This window comes from Miscanthus floridulus, chromosome 5 (genome assembly GCF_019320115.1).
Source record: "Miscanthus floridulus cultivar M001 chromosome 5, ASM1932011v1, whole genome shotgun sequence".
In the NCBI taxonomy this organism is placed as follows: Eukaryota; Viridiplantae; Streptophyta; class Magnoliopsida; order Poales; family Poaceae; genus Miscanthus; species Miscanthus floridulus.
In genome coordinates, this window is record NC_089584.1 from 81,582,984 (window position 1) to 81,602,500 (window position 19,517).

Consider the following 19,517-nt stretch of genomic DNA (forward strand, 5'->3'; position numbering starts at 1 on the left):
AGAAATTTATGGAGATTTAAATCAGGATTTGAAATGTGCTTTTGAATGTATTTAAATTTGTTTATTTTATATCTAGAGTTCCTGTGCTCCAAAAATTATGAAATTTTTGTGGTAGGCTATTCTTGTTATATATGAGCTTGGATAAAAATTTGAAGACCAGTGCATGTGTAGATCTATAGTTATAGATTTTTCTTTTATAAATAGTTAATCCTTGCATGATTTTTTATAAATTAATTATGAGTCCAAAATTCATGAAATTTGTTGGAGGTGATACTAGTACCATATGGATGTTAGGAAAAATAAGAAATCTGTTGCTTGACACTTTTCAATGGGATTTTCCATTTATGCTATTTCAAGCCTTGCTTCCTTATCATTTTTGTATAGGATGTTCTACTTAGTAAAATGACATGAAAATTTTATAGTAGTCCTTTGATAGCATTAGTAAGGCTCTGTAAATTTTTGAGAATTTATTAAGCACATCTGATATATATTTATTATTTAACCTAGATATCTAAATAAAATAATAAAGGCAATTTAATAAATAGTTTGGGCTTCACCATTATATTATCTTAACTATATTTGGTATGCTTAAACTGTTGGTAGGTTCTAGGTTGTCAAATTGTGAATGATTACATAAAGTAGAAGTATTCTTACTTTATATTGCATGTTAAATCATTTCCGGACTGATTCTAGAGTGTGAGGAGTTACATGTTGAAACTGATGTAGACTGTAAAAATGGTTAATAACAAAGTCGTAGAGAATTTGATAAGCTTTCTAGAAAGTCTAGGATCACTGCTTTTGGATTTATAGAACTCCAGTTATGAGTGAAACAAGTAGCTACTGTATGGCATAGTCGATGCATTGCAAAAGTAGTTAAGTAGTAATCGAGAAGAGATATGCACCTACTCAAACAACATGATGCACTTGTTAACATATATGCATTCGTAATACTTATACCATACTCATGCATCTAGGATCGGAGGAAGAGATCACGTTGCTGGAATTCGAAGAAGCAGAGGAAGGGAACCCGCAGGAGGATCCGCAAGCCGCAGCTCCCGAAGTCGTGAAGCAGAACCCTGAAGAGCTTCCGGAGTGCCCTGACCACCGTCCTACTTCCTTTCTGCGAGGCAAGCCCCGGAGCATTATAAGTCTCCCAGTAATTTACAAATGTTTACTTACGTATTTATGATTGATGCATTAGGTTATAAGAGTTGAATGAAACCACTTGATGCATGTACATTCCTTGTCCAGATATTACACCTTTAACCGGTATAGGTCCAGGATCAAATATATATGCTTAGCCATGCTTAGACTGGTAGAAGTCGGGTGATGTCCTGTCACCTGCGAGATATAGGTGGATACCGAAGCACGGTTGGCTATATCTGCTATCGTGGAACAGAACCATGAGGTAAAAGTAAACTGAGACCGGACGGGAAGTCGATAGGGAAGCAACAAGGCATGGAGGTCTTGGGTGTGGACTTATCCCCGTCTGTGTCGATTAAGGACCGTACCGTTGTTGGCGCTTCTGACAAGATTGAACGCATGCCTCTCACTTAGCTGGCCGGATAACTTGTTCCGACCGCAAAGCCGAGTAATTCAACTCAGGCCGGGAATCGTTCTGTTGTGCGCTCCTTCTGGGGAACGATCAGACTGAGCCCAAGGGCAGGCTTGGCCTAAGCATCCTGGCATCTGGTGTTCCAGATTGTGCGGCGCGGTACGGACCCGCGAAATGTGTACCTGAGTTATACCAAAGGTGACCTAAGACTATCGTGACTGGTAGATCTGGGTTTGTGTTAGGAAGAAATTCCCAGCTGGTTGAAATCGATTCGAATCGCCGTCTCTCCCGGATAGTGAGAAACTTGGCTAGTCCCAACATCATAGCAGCTATATTATGAAACATGGTGGTTCAGATGAATATGGAATTACAATACCTGCTATGGTTACTAGTGTATGCTTCTAAATGATATACCACATGTTTGGCACAGGATAGTTGCAAATCTAGAAATGGATAGTTATAATTAACTTGATAAAGGAATCATAATTGTACAACGGGTAATTGCCTTTTTCGCAAAATGTTGTCAAGTTACGTCCACTTATACAGCCTTGCATGATCCTTGGAGTCATTTTATTTCTGGTTCATGACGGGTAAGTCTAGCTGAGTACCTTCTCGTACTCAGGGTTTATTTTCCCATTGTTGCAGATGGCACTGTGTATCATGGTTATTGCAAGAGTTGCTTCTATCCCGCTGTGGATGAGGAGTAAGCCTTGGGCAGGCTTCCTTAGTAATTCCTATCTTTGCTTTTGTGGATCGTGATCTGGTCTGGCGCTGTATCAAACTATGTTGGAAACTTTATCTTCGAACTTATTTGCTTCCGCTTTATTCATCAAACTCGGTTTGTAATAACTTTTATTCGTACTCTGATGATGAAAAGTATCTGTGAACTTTATGTAATATGTGGCATGTATATTGAATCCTGTACGATCTTGGTTGTTGTAAATCGTTTATCGAGACCCGTCGTGGTACTCGACGGACTACCGGGTTTATATGGGTTCAAGTATGACAGTGCGACCACTTGCGGATTGCCATTATACTTGTATTCTTATAAATTGGTCGGTTCTGCGACAGCTGGCATCAGAGCAAGATTCAACGTTAATTGTTACAAGTGTATTTAAAACAAAAGTTTTGTTTTCCAAAAACCCTTCTCTAGCAACTATTAGTTATATAATAGGTATTTGAAATCTAAAGTGTGCCAATGATCACTTTTCTTATGCCCAAATTAAGGACTATTAGGTGGCTATTTAAGTACTAACATGGGGGTTTTTACTTCGTCGTCCATACGGCGTGCTATAGTATGGATGCCATTCACTTGAGTGGTAATGTATGGATCAAATGCCTCTACGCCAAGGTAAGATGAGTGTATGACCGCAAGATGTGAGCGTGCGGTCGGGAAGAGTTAGCTTTGGTACGGCTATGTATACATGCTTGCATGTGTATATGGTACGTATTTAATTGTGGGTTAAATTCTTATCGGGTAGATTGATACGGAAGTATATGTATGGGTATGCATATATGAAAGTATTTACAATTCCATTCTACATATTTCATTATGGGTTTAGGACTGAAATGAAATTTTATGCAGGTACACTAACAACGAAACGTGTAGCTCGACTAGTTACGCTATTTATGAGAGAACGTATGTATGCCACCGTGTCTACCGTTAGAAGCAAATTTTTCCTAAGTTTGTGAGGACGTACGGAACGAGCATGCATCATGTTAAATTACCATTCACATAACTACATTATTCCTCCCCTTATAAAATTCTTACTCGGTTATGTAACTCTTATCTAGTATGGCATTGTCTCACCAAGGGTACATGTTAATGGTGCAGATGGCACGCACCAAGCAGACTGCTCGCAAGTCCACCGGAGGCAGAGCTCCTAGCCGTCAGCTTGCTCCACGTACCCGTCAACGTCACACGTTCCTTGGAGAGTTTGGGATGCCTACACTCTTGTGGAGAGTGCTCAGCTATGTAGGTTATCCTGATGGAATGGAACCCCGCTACTTCTGGGCGAATGAGCGGTTGGGAGAAGGTCTCTTAGTTACTGTGGAGGCCGTTGTTCGTCCCCGAGGTGACGATTCTGAGTGGACAGGCTGGTGTTATGAGTCAACTGGTAGGACTGCTGAAGAAGCAGCTGGCAGGGCAGCCTTTGGGATCTTGAGGGATATCATGGATCATTTTCCTCAAGAGCTGGTAGCCGCTTTGGTTGGAGTCTTTCCCAGAGGTAACCCATCCACTGACTCATGGCAGCAGGCAAGAGGAAGATCTTTGGAAATTGGTGCAGCAGAAGGGCAGAGCAGTGATAACCCTGCAATGAGCGCCATGTTCGCAGTGATGAGAGTGTTGGATGGAGTTGAAGGTAGCCTCAGACGAGTGTCTGGTGCTCTTGGTCATGCCCGCGAAGACCGACGTCAGCTTCAGAGGGAGCACGACATCGAGATTGAGAGGCTCACCGAAGAGATGACTCGGTTAACCCACCAACGGAATGCAGCCTGGTCCAGGGAAGATGTCCTGAGAGCTCGACAGTTTGAGCTGGAACAGCAGCTGGCCAATGCGGAAGAATACAATGATAATCTGCATGAAGAGGTTCATCTACTGCACAATTAGCTCCACCCTTATGTCCCACCGGGAGCCGCAGAAATGGATCTAGAAGGATACGAGGAAGGTGAAGAAGAAGAAGTGGCACCTGAAGAGGAAGTCGAACCTGAGGAACCACTGCAGGCCGATGAGTGGCTGAATACCATCGAGCAGAAATTTCGTCTGCTAAGGGTCACAGAGCACCTGAAAGCAGAATATGCTTCTCACCAATTACAAGGACCAGCAGGAATCTGGTGGACGCACTTTCTGTCGTCTCTGCCTGCTAATGCGAGAGTGACCTGGGATCAATTCAAGTTGGCTTTTAGAGGACACCATATTCCCCCGGGCCTGATGCGCATGAAAGCAGCAGAATTTATGAGGCTCACTCAGGGAACAAAGTCACTCACAGAATATATGCACGCATTCAACAACTTGTCAAGATATGCTCCAAGTTTCGTGGATACTGAAGAGAAAAAGATTGAGAGTTTCAAGCGAGGGTTGGGTACCAAATTAATGAAGACTATGGCAAATTCTCGATGTGCCACGTACAATGAGTTTATTAGTGATGCCTTGACCCAAGAAAACCACAACAACATGCATGCAGTTGCTAAAGGTCGCAAGAGGGCATATGAGGCCGGTGCATCCGGATCTTTCCAGTCAAAAGCGCCTGTCACAGCTAGGCCACAATTCCATCCACCTACACCCAAGTTCAGGCCTCCACCACTGAAAGCTCAGAATAATAGGCTACAGAAACCATTTCGTAAGGCGTTCACTATTGCCTTACCAAAAGGAAATGGCAATCAGGACAGCTCCACAGGATTCAGAAGTAATCAACCTTGTTTCAACTGCAACCAACTGGGTCATTGGTCCAAGGAGTGCCCCCACCCCAAGAGGAATGGCAACCCAAATCAGAACAATCAGAGGCAGGTGAATGCCAGGGCACGTTAGGGACAAGTGCATTATACCGCTGTGGAGGAAGTGCCCGCCGGAGAAGTTGTCACGGCTGGTATGTTTCTTGTCAACAAGCATCCCGCTGTTGTTTTATTTGATTCGGGAGCTTCTCATTCATTCATGAGTCAAGCATTTGCATCTAGACATGATCAAGAAATAATAGAAGTAAGTAAAGGGGGTTTTAACATAAGTTCAGCAGGGGGTACTGTTACTACCAAAAAGATAGTCAAAAATGTACTCATTTTGATACAAGGGAGGGAGTACACAACAGATTTGATAATATTGCCAGGATTGTCGATAAGTGTAATCTTAGGCATGAATTGGATGAAGGATCATGGTGTTCTTATCGACACTAGCATCCGTACTATCATGTTGAGAGAACCCATGGGAGGGAATGCTTTTCTAGTTCCACTCTCCCACGAATTCGAACCCCAACATTTAGCCTGTGCTATCCAAGCCACCACCATATGTGATATTCCCGTGGTTTGTGAGTTTCCGGATGTATTTCCAGAGGAATTACCAGGTCTACCACCGGATAGGGACGTGGAATTTAAGATTGAATTAGTGCTAGGTACCGCACCCATATCCAGAAGGCCATATAGAATGCCACCCAATGAGTTAGCAGAACTTAAGGTTCAATTGCAAGATCTATTGGACAAAGGTCTTATCCAACCTAGCTCATCTCCGTGGGGATGTCCAGCACTGTTTGTGAAAAAGAAGGATAAGTCACTGAGGATGTGTGTAGATTATAGACCACTCAATGCTGTAACCATCAAGAACAAATATCCGTTACCCCGCATCGACATCTTGTTCGATCAGCTAGCGAAGGCAAAGGTATTCTCCAAAATTGACTTGAGGTCAGGTTACCATCAGATAAAGATTAGACCAGAGGATATACCTAAGACTGCTTTCTCTACTAGGTACGACTTATACGAGTATTTGGTTATGTCTTTCGGACTAACAAATGCTCCAGCCTATTTCATGTACCTGATGAACTCGGTATTCATGCCCGAACTTGACAAGTTCGTGGTCGTGTTTATCGATGACATATTGATTTATTCAGAAAGTGAGTCAGATCACGAAGAGCATCTGAGGATTGTCCTATCCAGACTGAGGGAGCATAAGCTATATGCCAAGTTTAGCAAATGTGAATTTTGGATGAGCAAAGTACCATTTTTAGGTCACATTTTATCAAGAGATGGAATCTCAGTAGACCCATCAAAAGTACAAGAGGTCATGGATTGGAAAGCCCCAACTTCGGTGCATGAAGTTCGGAGTTTTCTAGGGTTAGCAGGATACTATCGTTGGTTTATTCCAGACTTCTCAAAGATAGCTAAGCCTATGACCAGACTACTTCAGAAAGATGAGAAGTACAAGTGGACACCAGAATGTGAAACAGCTTTTCACACCCTCAGAACTTTGTTGACTACCGCACCAGTGCTAGCACAACCAGACATTGAGAAGCCTTTTGATGTATTTTGTGATGCATCAGGAATAGGTTTGGGATGTGTACTTATGCAAGAAGGGAGAGTAATTGCATATGCCTCTCGGCAACTGAGAAAACATGAAGTCAACTACCCTACACATGATTTGGAACTTGCAGCCGTTGTCCATGCATTGAAGATATGGAGACATTACTTGTTGGGCAATGTATGTCATATCTATACTGACCATAAAAGCCTCAAGTTACCCAGCCAGAACTGAACATGAGACAACGTAGATGGTTGGAATTGATTAAGGACTATAATTTGGAAGTGCATTACCATCCGGGTAAAGCTAATGTAGTAGCCGATGCACTTAGTCGGAAGTCCCATTTCAACACTGTGGAAGCACTATTGGAAGATGGATTCAACTTGCTACATCCTGCTGTACTACACAATATCACAATCAGTTATTCGCTTGAGGGCAAAATCATAGAGCTACAGCAGATAGATGTTGGAATAAGTCATATTAAGAGAAAAATACAAGAGCAAGAAACCAAACATTTTAGATTGGACGAAAGAGGTGTATTATGGTTTGAGGACCGGCTAGTGGTACCAAAAGACCGTGAGCTAAGAATCAAATCTTAGATGAAGCTCACTCATCCAAATTGTCTATCCATCCGGGTAGTAGTAAAATGTATCAAGATCTAAGAAACCATTTTTGGTGGACTAAGATGAAGAAAGAGATCGCAGCCTATGTTGCTAGGTGTGATAACTGCAGTAGAGTGAAAGCCGTCCATATGAAAACCGCTGGATTACTTCAGCCATTGCCTATTCCAGGATGGAAATGGGAGGAGATCAGTATGGACTTTATTACAGGCCTTCCAACAACACCACAAGGTCACGATTCAATCTGGGTCATTGTTGATCGTCTCACCAAGTCAGCACACTTCATACCCGTGAACACGCGGTATATAGTTGGGAAATACGCTGAAATATATGTTGCCCAGATCGTGAGATTGCATGGAGTACCCAGGACCATAATCTCAGATAGAGGACCATAGTTCATAGCTCGTTTCTGGGAGCACTTACACCAAGCTTTGGGAACCAAGCTAATCAGAAGTTCAGCTTATCATCCGCAAACTTCAGGACAGACGGAGAGAAGTGAACCAAATCCTAGAAGATTTACTTAGGGCTTGTGTTATATCTTCAAAAGGTTCATGGGAGAAATGGTTACCTTTAGCTGAATTCTCCTATAACAACAGTTATCAAGCGAGTATCAAAATGGCTCCATTTGAAGCCTTGTATGGCAGAAAGTGCAGAACTCCATTGAATTGGATTGAGCCCGGTGAAAGGAGATATTTTGGTATTGATTTTGTCAATGAAGCCGAAGAACAAGTACGTATCATCCAACAACACATGAAGGCAGCTCAATCAAGACAGAAGAGTTATGCCGATAGAAGAAGAAGACCACTAACTTTTGAAGTAGGTGACTATGTGTACTTGAGAGTATCACCCATGAAAGGTGTGAAGAGATTTGGGATGAAAAAGAAGCTTTCACCAAGATATGTAGGGCCATACAAAATTTTGGAACGAAAAGGAAATGTTGCGTATAAGCTACAACTACCACCAGAGATGAGTGCAATCTTTGATGTGTTCCATGTTTCTCAGCTAAAGAAATGTCTTCGAGTACCGGAAGAAGCTATTGCACCCACCAACGTGCAGCTTCAATCGGATTTGACCTATGAAGAAAAGCCAATTCGAGTATTAGAAGAGATGGAGAGAGTAACAAGGAGTAAGATTATTAAGTTTTATAAGGTGGTGTGGAACAATCACAGTGAACAAGATGCTACGTGGGAAAGAGAAGATTATCTGCAAGAAGTTTATCCCGCCTTTTTCCAAGAATGGTAGGTCTTGCAAATCTCGGGACGAGATTTTTATAAGGGGGAGGGGCTGTAACACCTCGGGTGTTAGCCTTGCATAACTTGACTTGCATAACATGAGCATGAGCATCAAGCATTCATAAATCATCATTTACAATTGAAACATCTGATCGAAACATATGAAACATTGCTTGTTATTTCGTGTTTCTTGTAACATATGCATATGATCATGTGCAAATAAATGCTAGTGTGTAATGTTGGTCACTATAACACCTTAGCTACACTTAGATTAACAAAAGGAACCTTGTTCATGAAGGCCACATTTCATGATCAAGCACTTAAGCGATATTTCATGTGTTGACCTGAATAGCTATATGAGTGACTACTACATGAAATGCTTAAATGACCTTGCAAATTGTTTTAACATGCTTAGAGTATCATCATGAACAACTTTGGTATTTAGGGCTAGGGCTAAATTGGTCATTTAGTCAGGGTTTGAGTATGTATCATGTTTTCAAAGTGACATGTTTGACTAAAGTTGAACTAGGTGTTAGAGACCTTGCATGGAGGAGTTCACTAAAGCAAAGTTGTAGTGTTTGACATAAGGAACAACTTTTATTTTTATGTCATGGACTGATTTAGCTTCTAACATGTTTGAATTGGACTCACAAAAATCAGCTTTTCACTGTTTTCAACACTTCAAAAATTTTCTAAGTGTTTGCTCACTAACAGCCTGACAGCCGGACTTTGGAACGAAATAACTCGAGTTTGGTCGAGTGTTGGAGCATGATCCTTTAATAACAATTGTAGCTGGTACTTAGGACTACGAAAGTCATTTAGATCATTTACGAGTTGGAGCCACGGATTAGCAGTTAAATCAACGAGAAAACTCGTCGTCAGGCTCGGCCATCGCGTTTCTGACTAACTGAATCGCGACGTCAATGGCCGACCGGCTTCAGACATCACGCGCCGCGTGTCCCCGGCGACGGCCGCGCGTCGCCAGCGCCCTGACCACGCAGGCCACGCCGCGCCTGGGTGCGCCTTCATCACCGCCAGCACCCGCCCGAGTCGCCCCGCGCTCCCATTTCCCTTCTGGCGTCCCTTCTTCCCCGCTGCAGCAGCCGCCGAGCGCCCGCAGCTCCGCCGTCGCCATAGCCGCGCGTAGCCCGCGCCTAGCCACTCCAGCACCACCACCATAGTTTCCCCATCTCCCCAGCGACCCACTGCTCCCTCCCGTGCTCGCCGACAGAGCTCGGTAAGCCCCAGTGCCGTGCAAAGGCTCATCGGAGCTTCGCCGCCGTGGTCCGTCATCGTGGCCACGCCGCTGTAGTCTACCTTTCCGCATGATAGCTGGTGCGCTAGGTCCGCCATAGTACCCTGGTGCTCGTCCGAGCCTTAGATCGAGCCACCGAGGTCGTCACCGGCGTTTTGCCGTGGTCCAGCTCCGCCGCTCCGCCATTGCCGCCGCCGTCGTCCTTACCGTCGACAATAGGGCCAGGCCAAGTGGCTCAATAGATGCGCTAGGTCAAGTAGATCGCGTAGTGATGATGTCACCGCCGGCAACCTCGCCGTCGGCGAGCTCTGGCCGCGCCCGCAACGTACATCGCCGCCGCTCTGCTTCTGAGTCGATGACGCGTGGGGTCCTCTGTCAGCGGGTCCCACCAGTCAGCGACAGCAGTAGTGAAGGATAGCTCATTTGATCCAGTTTTTGATTTCTTTTGTGATTTTCATATCTTCAGTTTGAAAGCTCCTAAAATTGTGAAATAAATTTGTAAGTGTTCCTTAGGAAATGTAGTATTTAGGAAAAATATGTTCTTAGCTTCAACAGTAGAAATTTATGGAGATTTAAATCAGGATTTGAAATGTGCTTTTGAATGTATTTAAATTTGTTTATTTTATATCTAGAGTTCCTGTGCTCCAAAAATTATGAAATTTTTGTGGTAGGCTATTCTTGTTATATATGAGCTTGGATAAAAATTTGAAGACCAGTGCATGTGTAGATCTATAGTTATAGATTTTTCTTTTATAAATAGTTAATCCTTGCATGAATTTTTATAAATTAATTATGAGTCCAAAATTCATGAAATTTGTTGGAGGTGATACTAGTACCATATGGATGTTAGGAAAAATAAGAAATCTGTTGCTTGACACTTTTCAATGGGATTTTCCATTTATGCTATTTCAAGCCTTGCTTCCTTATCATTTTTGTATAGGATGTTCTACTTAGTAAAATGACATGAAAATTTTATAGTAGTCCTTTGATAGCATTAGTAAGGCTCTGTAAATTTTTGAGAATTTATTAAGCACATCTGATATATATTTATTATTTAACCTAGATATCTAAATAAAATAATAAAGGCAATTTAATAAATAGTTTGGGCTTCACCATTATATTATCTTAACTATATTTGGTATGCTTAAACTGTTGGTAGGTTCTAGGTTGTCAAATTGTGAATGATTACATAAAGTAGAAGTATTCTTACTTTATATTGCATGTTAAATCATTTCCGGACTGATTCTAGAGTGTGAGGAGTTACATGTTGAAACTAATGTAGACTGTAAAAATGGTTAATAACAAAGTCGTAGAGAATTTGATAAGCTTTCCAGAAAGTCTAGGATCACTGCTTTTGGATTTAGTAGAACTCCAGTTATGAGTGAAACAAGTAGCTACTAGTATGGCATAGTCGATGCATTGTAGAAAGTAGTTAAGTAGTAATCGAGAAGAGATATGCACCTACTCAACAACATGATGCACTTGTTAACATATATGCATTCGTAATACTTATACCATACTCATGCATCTAGGATCGGAGGAAGAGATCACGTTGCTGGAATTCGAAGAAGCAGAGGAAGGGAACCCGCAGGAGGATCCGCAAGCCGCAGCTCCCGAAGTCGTGGAGCAGAACCCTGAAGAGCTTCCGGAGTGCCCTGACCACCATCCTACTTCCTTTCTGCGAGGCAAGCCCCGGAGCATTATAAGTCTCCCAGTAATTTACAAATGTTTACTTACTGTATTTATGATTGATGCATTAGGTTATAAGAGTTGAATGAAACCACTTGATGCATGTACATTCCTTGTCCAGATATTACACCTTTAACCGGTATAGGTCCAGGATCGAATATATATGCTTAGCCATGCTTAGACCGGTAGAAGTCGGGTGATGTCCTGTCACCTGCGAGATATAGGTGGATACCGGAGCACGGTTGGCTATATCTGCTATCGTGGAACAGAACCATGAGGTAAAAGTAAACTGAGACCGGACGGGAAGTCGATAGGGAAGCAACAAGGCATGGAGGTCTTGGGTGTGGACTTATCCCCGTCTGTGTCGATTAAGGACCGTACCGTTGTTGGCGCTTCTGACAAGATTGAACGCATGCCTCTCACTTAGCTGGCCGGATAACTCGTTCCGACCGCGAAGCCGAGTAATTCAACTCAGGCCGGGAATCGTTCTGTTGTGCGCTCCTTCCGGGGAACGATCAGACTGAGCCCAAGGGCAGGCTTGGCCTGAGCATCCTGGCATCTGGTGTTCCAGATTGTGCGGCGCGGTACGGACCCGCGAAATGTGTACCTGAGTTGTACCAAAGGTGACCTAAGACTATCGTGGCTGGTAGATCTGGGTTTGTGTTAGGAAGAAATTCCCAGCTGGTTGAAATCGATTCGAATCGCCGTCTCTCCCGGATAGTGAGAAACTTGGCTAGTCCCAACATCGTAGCAGCTATATTATGAAACATGGTGGTTCAGATGAATATGGAATTACAATACCTGCTATGGTTACTAGTGTATGCTTCTAAATGATATACCACATGTTTGGCATAGGATAGTTGCAAATCTAGAAATGGATAGTTATAATTAACTTGATAAAGGAATCATAATTGTACAACGGGTAATTGCCTTTTTCGCAAAATGTTGTCAAGTTACGTCCACTTATACAGCCTTGCATGATCCTTGGAGTCATTTTATTTCTGGTTCATGACGGGTAAGTCTAGCTGAGTACCTTCTCGTACTCAGGGTTTATTTTCCCATTGTTGCAGATGGCACTGTGTATCATGGTTATTGCAAGAGTTGCTTCTATCCCGCTGTGGATGAGGAGTAAGCCTTGGGCAGGCTTCCTTAGTAATTCCTATCTTTGCTTTTGTGGATCGTGATCTGGTCTAGGCGCTGTATCAAACTATGTTGGAAACTTTATCTTCGAACTTATTTGCTTCCGCTTTATTCATCAAACTCGGTTTGTAATAACTTTTATTCGTACTCTGATGATGAAAAGTATCTGTGAACTTTATGTAATATGTGGCATGTATGTTGAATCCTGTACGATCTTGGTTGTTGTAAATCGTTTATCGAGACCCGTCGTGGTACTCGACGGACTACCGGGTTTATATGGGTTCAAGTATGACAGTGCGACCGCTTGCGGATTGCCATTATACTTATATTCTTATAAATTGGTCGGTTCTGCGATAGCCACACTATTTTGTTTCTTGGAGGACCAAGACACAAGAGATCTACCAAGAAAATGGCACCCTCCAGATGTGCTTTTTCTATCAACTTTGCATCCGGCATAATCCGAATCAGAATAGCCAATTAATTCAAATAAAGCTCCTTTGAAATACCAAAGGCCAATGCTTGATGTGTGCTTAAGATACCTAAGGATTCTTTTTACGGCAATTAAATGTGTTTCCTTAGGACTAGCTTGAAATCAAGCACACATACACACACTAAACATGATGTCGGGCCTAGATGCGGTTAAATATAACATGCTACCAATCATAGAACGGTAGAGAGTTTGATCAACCGGGTTACCTCCCTCATCTAGGTTGAGATGTCCATTTGTAGGCATTGGTGTCTTGATTGGCTTACATTCATCCATCTTGAATCTCTTGAGAAGACCTTTTGTATATTTCTCTTGAGAGATGAAGATGCCTTCTTTCATTTGCTTGACTTGAAAACCAAGAAAGAATGTAAGCTCATCAATCAATGACATCTCGAACTCCTTCGACATCAATTCACCAAATTCTTTGCATGAGTCTTCATTTGATGATCCAAAGATGATATCATCAACATATACTTGACAAATGAAGATATGCCCATCAAGCTTCTTGGTGAATAGTGTGGTGTCGACCTTCCCAATAGTGAAGCCTTTCTCAATAAGGAAGTTCCGAAGGCGCTCATACCAAGCTCTTGGGGCTTGCTTAAGCCCATATAGTGCCTTGGACAACCTATAAACATGATTAGGATATCTAGGGTCTTCAAACCCGGGAGGTTGATCAACATAGACTAGTTCATTAATAAAGCCATTTAAAAATGCACTTTTCACATCCATTTGATATAGTTTCATTTCATGATGTGATGCATATGCAAGAAGGATACGGATGGCTTCTAATCTTGCAACCGGTGCAAAGGTCTATCCAAAGTCCAAACCTTCAACTTGAGAGAACCCCTTTGCAACTAGTCTTGCCTTGTTCCTCACAACAACACCTTGATTATCTTGCTTGTTGCGAAACACCCACTTTGTTCCAATGACTCTTGCTCCTTTTGGTCGCTCTTCAAGAGTCCAAACTTCATTGCGAGTGAAGTTGTTCAACTCTTCATGCATGGCATTGATCCAATCCGGATCTTTAAGAGCTTCTTCAACCTTGGTAGGCTCATAGCAAGAGACAAAAGAGTGATGAGCAATAAATGAAGTAAGTTTTTGAGATCGAGTCATTACACCCTTTGATGGACTCCTTATGATGAGATCTTGTGGATGATCTTGTAGGAGAGGTGTATTTCTTCTATTGACCACTTGAGAGGAGGTTGTGGAGCATCAACATCTTGTGCTTGTACCACCATTTGCTCATGGGAGATATGAGTATCTTCATTTTCTACTCTCCCATCTTTTTCACCATCTTGTGGTACACTTGATGAAGAAGGTTGGTTAATGACTTGTACATCATCTTCATCATCTTTTGGCTTGATGTCTCCCACCGGAATATTCGTTATAGCCTCTCTCAATGGTTCATCACCTACATCATCAAGATTCTCATGTGCTCCTTGGAAGCCGTTAGATTCATTAAATTCCACATCATATGTTTTTTCAACCAAGCCGGTGGCATGATAAAATACTCTATATGCTTTGGACTTCAATGAGTAACCAACAAGAAAACCTATATCATAACATCTTTGAAACTTCCCTAGGTGTTGCCGTTTCTTGTAGATGTAGCATTTGCAACCAAACACCCTAAAGAATGAGACGTCCGGCTTCTTCCCATTGAGCAACTCATAAGGTATCTTGCCAAGGAACTTTTGAAGGAATAGGCGGTTGGATACATAACATGTAGTGTTGATTGCTTCCGCCCATAGAGCTTCGGCGGGTGTTGTACTCATCTAGCATTGTCCTTGCAAGAGTGATCAAAGTCTGGTTCTTCCTCTCAACTACACCATTTTGTTGAGGAGTATAAGTTGCGGAGACTTCATGTTTGATTCCAACTTCATCACAATAAGCTTCTATGTTTGTGTTGTCAAACTCTTTGCCATTGTCACTTCTTATCTTCTTGAGCTTCACTTCAAATTTATTTTGAGCTCTCTTGGCAAATTTCTTGAAGCACGAGGCAACTTCGGATTTGTCATGAAGGAAGAACACCCATGTGTACCTTGAATAGTCATACACAATCACAAGACAATAGAGATTTCCTCCCAAACTCTTGTATGTTGTTAATCCAAATAAATCCATGTGTAGGAGTTCTAGCACTCTTGTGGTTGACATAAAAGCTTTGGTTGGATGAGTGTTTGCAACTTGTTTGCTGGCTTGACATGCACTACAAAGCTTGTCCTTTTCAAACTTCATATCCTTCAACCCTCTCACCAAATCATTCTTCATAAGCTTCTTGAGTGAGCTCATCCCAACATAAGCAAGTCTTCTATGCCATAGCCACCCAAGTATTGTTTTGGTGAATAGGCAAGTCTTCAAATTTGCATCTTCGGAGGTGAAGTCAACTAGATATAAGTTGTTGTATCTAAATCCATTGAATATCACTTGATTGTCATCTACCTTGGATACAACAACCTCCTTCTCGGTGAACAAGCATTGGAAGCCAAGATCACACAATTGCCCAACGGATAGCAAGTTGAAGCTCAATGAAGCAACATATAGCACATTGGAGATGGAATAATCATTTGATATTGCCACTTTGCCCAATCCTTTAACCTTGCCCTTTGAGTTATCTCCAAATGTTATTTTCTCTTGCCCATCTACCTCTTTATCAAGTAAGATGAACATATGAGGATCACCGGTCATATGTTGAGTACAACCACTATCAATAATCCAATGACTTCCACCGGTCTTGTAGTTCACCTACACGCATGAGATTCAAACTTTAGGAATCCAAACTTGTTGAGAACCCTTCACCTTCTCAACAAGTGACTTAGCCACCCAAATCTTCTTAGGTCTACTCTTGTTGGGGGTCCTAAGAATATGACTTTCGTCTTTCCACTTGAATCTTTTCTAAGCATGTAGTGAGCATTGAAGGCAAAGGGTCTAGCATGCTTGGGCAAGGGTTGTGGCGGTGGAGTTTGACACTCATGAGCAAAGTGGCCTTCTTGTCCACACTCAAAACATCTCTTAGGCTTTGGCTTTGGCTTTGATTATTGTTGTTGAGCTTGAGCCTTCTTCTTCTCTACACTTGCCACATATCCAATGCCACTTCTATCCATCTTTATGATGGTGTTCATGAGTAGCTCACTTTAAAGATGCTTGCCTCTAGCAAACTTGCTCAATCTCACCTTGAGATGCTCTTTTTCCATCTTGAGCTTCTTGTTCTCTTCCTTGAGAACATCATTGTTCTTCTCTTCCTTGAGCTTATTGTTTTCTTCTTTGAGCTTCTCATTCTCAAGGATTAACTCTTTGTCATGATCAAGAGTTTCTAGCACAATGGTGTTGTGGCTTTTCATCTCTTCAAGATCTTTCATGAGCTTCTCATTATCACTCTTGAGCTTGACATACTCATTATAATCATTGCACTCAACCACTTGCTTGCCTTTGCTACTAGATCCATGCTCAATGCTTTCATCAATTAAATAATCACATAAAGTAGCTATATCAATCTTGACAACATGGTTAGTAGCATCATGTGGCTCATTTGGTAAAAATTCTTGAGCAATAACAAGAGTATCATGATTAATCTTAAGAGTAGTGTATTCATCTTTTAGCTTGTTGTGGCTAGTGATGAGTTCATTGTGCACCTACTCAAGTTTATCATGTTTATCTTTAAGCTCTTTCTTGGAGGATTTGAGCTCCTTGAGTTTGGATGATATAGCATCATTAGTTTCTCGAAGCTCATCATTAGCCTTTTCCAATGTATCACACTTAGCTAAGAGTGAATCATTTTTAGCATCAAGCTTTTCATTTGTAGCTTTACTCTTTCTAATGACCTTAGTGTATTTTCTTAATATTTTGACAAGATCATCATATGTGGGTGAGTCATCATCATTGCTATCGCTATCATCATCACTAGCATGTTCATCATCACTACTATCATCACTCTTAGTTACCTTGCGTTCACCTTTGGCCATAAGGCATAGGTGTGTAGAGGATGATGGCAATGGTGGCGGTAAAGATGCAAGATCAATAGCAATGGCGGCCACCTTTTCATCATCACTATCTTCATCGGAAGATCCACTTGATGAATCTATGTCCGTGAGCCAATCACCGACAATGTAGGCCTTTCCACTCTTCTTCTTCTTCTTGTGGAAGTTCCTCTTCTTGCCATCTCTCTTCTTGTATGGCTTGTTCTTTTTCTTCTCATCTTCATCTTCATTGCTTGAGTCATCTTTCTTGCCATTGTTCTTGTTCTTGAACTTGTCTTTCTTGGGCTTTGTGCATTGATGAGCAAGATGGCCAAGTTCGCCACAATTGTAGCAATCCATCTCGGAGATTGGCTTTCTTCTTGAGCTAGTGAAGAACTTCTTCTTCTTACCATCAAACTTGATGCCACTCTTGTTTAGCTTCTTTAGCATCTTGGCGGTCTTCTTCACCATGAGAGCAAGACTTTCTTCATCATCTTCATCACTTGAGCTCTCATACTCAAGTTTTACTTTGCCCTTATCTTGACTCGCTTTGAATGCTAAGTCCTTCTCTTTCTTCTTTGTAGAGGATGAGCCATCTTGTGGGGTGATATGCATGTACATCTCATGAGCATTGATCTTTCCCAAGATTTGTGTTGGTGTAGCGGTGGAAAGATCACCTTGGTGTAGCACGGTCACAATATGGCCATATTTGTCAATGGGGAGGACACTCAAGATTTTTCTCACAACGTCGGATGGCGACATTTGAGTAAGTCCAAGCCCATTGACTTCCTCTACAAGAACATTCAAACGTGAATACATCTCATTAGCACATTCTTTGGGAAGCATCTTAAATGAATTTAGCTTTTTGATCACAAGATGATAGCGTTCCTCACGCTCACTCTTAGTTCCCTCATGGAGCGCACAAATGTCCGACCATAGTGCATGGACGTCTTTGTGGTTCCTTACGTGGTTGAACACATCTTTGCAAAGACCTCTAAAGATGGTGTTGCGAGCCTTTGCATTCCATTTTTCATAGTTCACTTCATCGCCTTGAAGTTGTGCGGGATTCTTAGGTGTTGGGAACCCTTGAGAGGCGGCTCTAAGTATTCCAACGTCTAGAGCTTCTAGGTATGCCTCTATGCGAATTTTCCAATATGGAAAATCATCCCCCTCAAAGATAGGAGGAGGTCCATCCCCGTGAGACATCTTACTCTTAGCGGTTAAGCTTAAAAAACGTGAGCACGAGGCTCCGATACCAATTGAAAGGATCAAGATGCCCAAGAGGGGGGGGGGTGAATTGGGCTAATTCTAAATTTTCTTGTAATAATCAAATCCTACGGATGGCCCAATTAACCCCTTGTGCCTAGAAAAGTGTTTCTATCAAATTAACACACAAAAGACTTACAACCTATGTTCCAAACTTACTCTAGCATGGCAATTCTATGAATGTAAAGACAAGTATTGAATTGCTCAAAGTAAATACTTAAAGTAAATGCTCAAAGTAAATGGAGAGAGGAACGCGGCAATGTTTTGCCGAGGTATCAGAGAGTCACCACTCCCTACTAGTCCTCGTTGGAGCACCCACGCAAGGGTGTAGCTCCCCCTTGATCCACGCAAGGATCAAGTGCTCTCTACGGGTTGATTCTTTAACACTCCGTCGCGGCGAATCACCCAAAACCGCTCACAACTTGAGTTGGGTCACCCACAAGCTCCGCCGGGTGAACACCAAGCTCCCAATCACTACCAAGCCGTCTAGGTGATGGCGATCACCAAGAGTAACAAGCACGAACTCTCACTTGACCACGCGAAGCCTAATAAGAAGATAGATGCACACTTGTCTACTCTTGATTCACTAATGAGGTTTCACTCTTGGATTCTCAAATCACAAACACCTCACTAGGACCTTGCTCTTCTTGGCACTCACAAACGTGTTTCTCAGCTGTTGGAATGAGTAAAAGTAACTCCACACATGAGTGGAGCTTCTATTTATAAGGCATCCTAAAAAACGAACCGTTATGAGCTTTTGCGGGGTGACTGGATGCTCCGGTCATGTTGACCGGACACTCCGGTCAGTTCAACCTACGAACCAGTAAAAATGTATTGACCGGACGCTGGCAGGGTCCGGTCAGCACTGACCGGACGCGTCTGGTCGCATGAAATCCTTACTGGACCCTTACTGGACTCGACCGAACGCTGAACCCTCAGGGTCCGGTCAGTACTGACCGGACGTGTCCGGTCACATATTCCCTTCTCTGGAACCTTACTGGAGTCGATCGGACGCTGCCTCTCAGCGTCCGGTCACTTAACCGATCCAGCGTCTGGTCACACCGAACGCTGTCTGCTTGATCAAATGAACTGATCGAACCCTGCGGCCAGTGTCCGATCGCACCGGGGCCAGCGTCCAGTCAGTATTTGACCCTCCATTCACTTTCAACTCTCGAACATATGTGAATGAAGTTTGATCCAAAGGATCTTAGGCATTCATAGGAGCTACCTAGAGCTAGTTTTAACAAGTGTGCACTACACCTAACTCACTAGGCTCAACTAGGTCAAGCTACCTGTCGATACCCCTTTAATAGTATGGCCA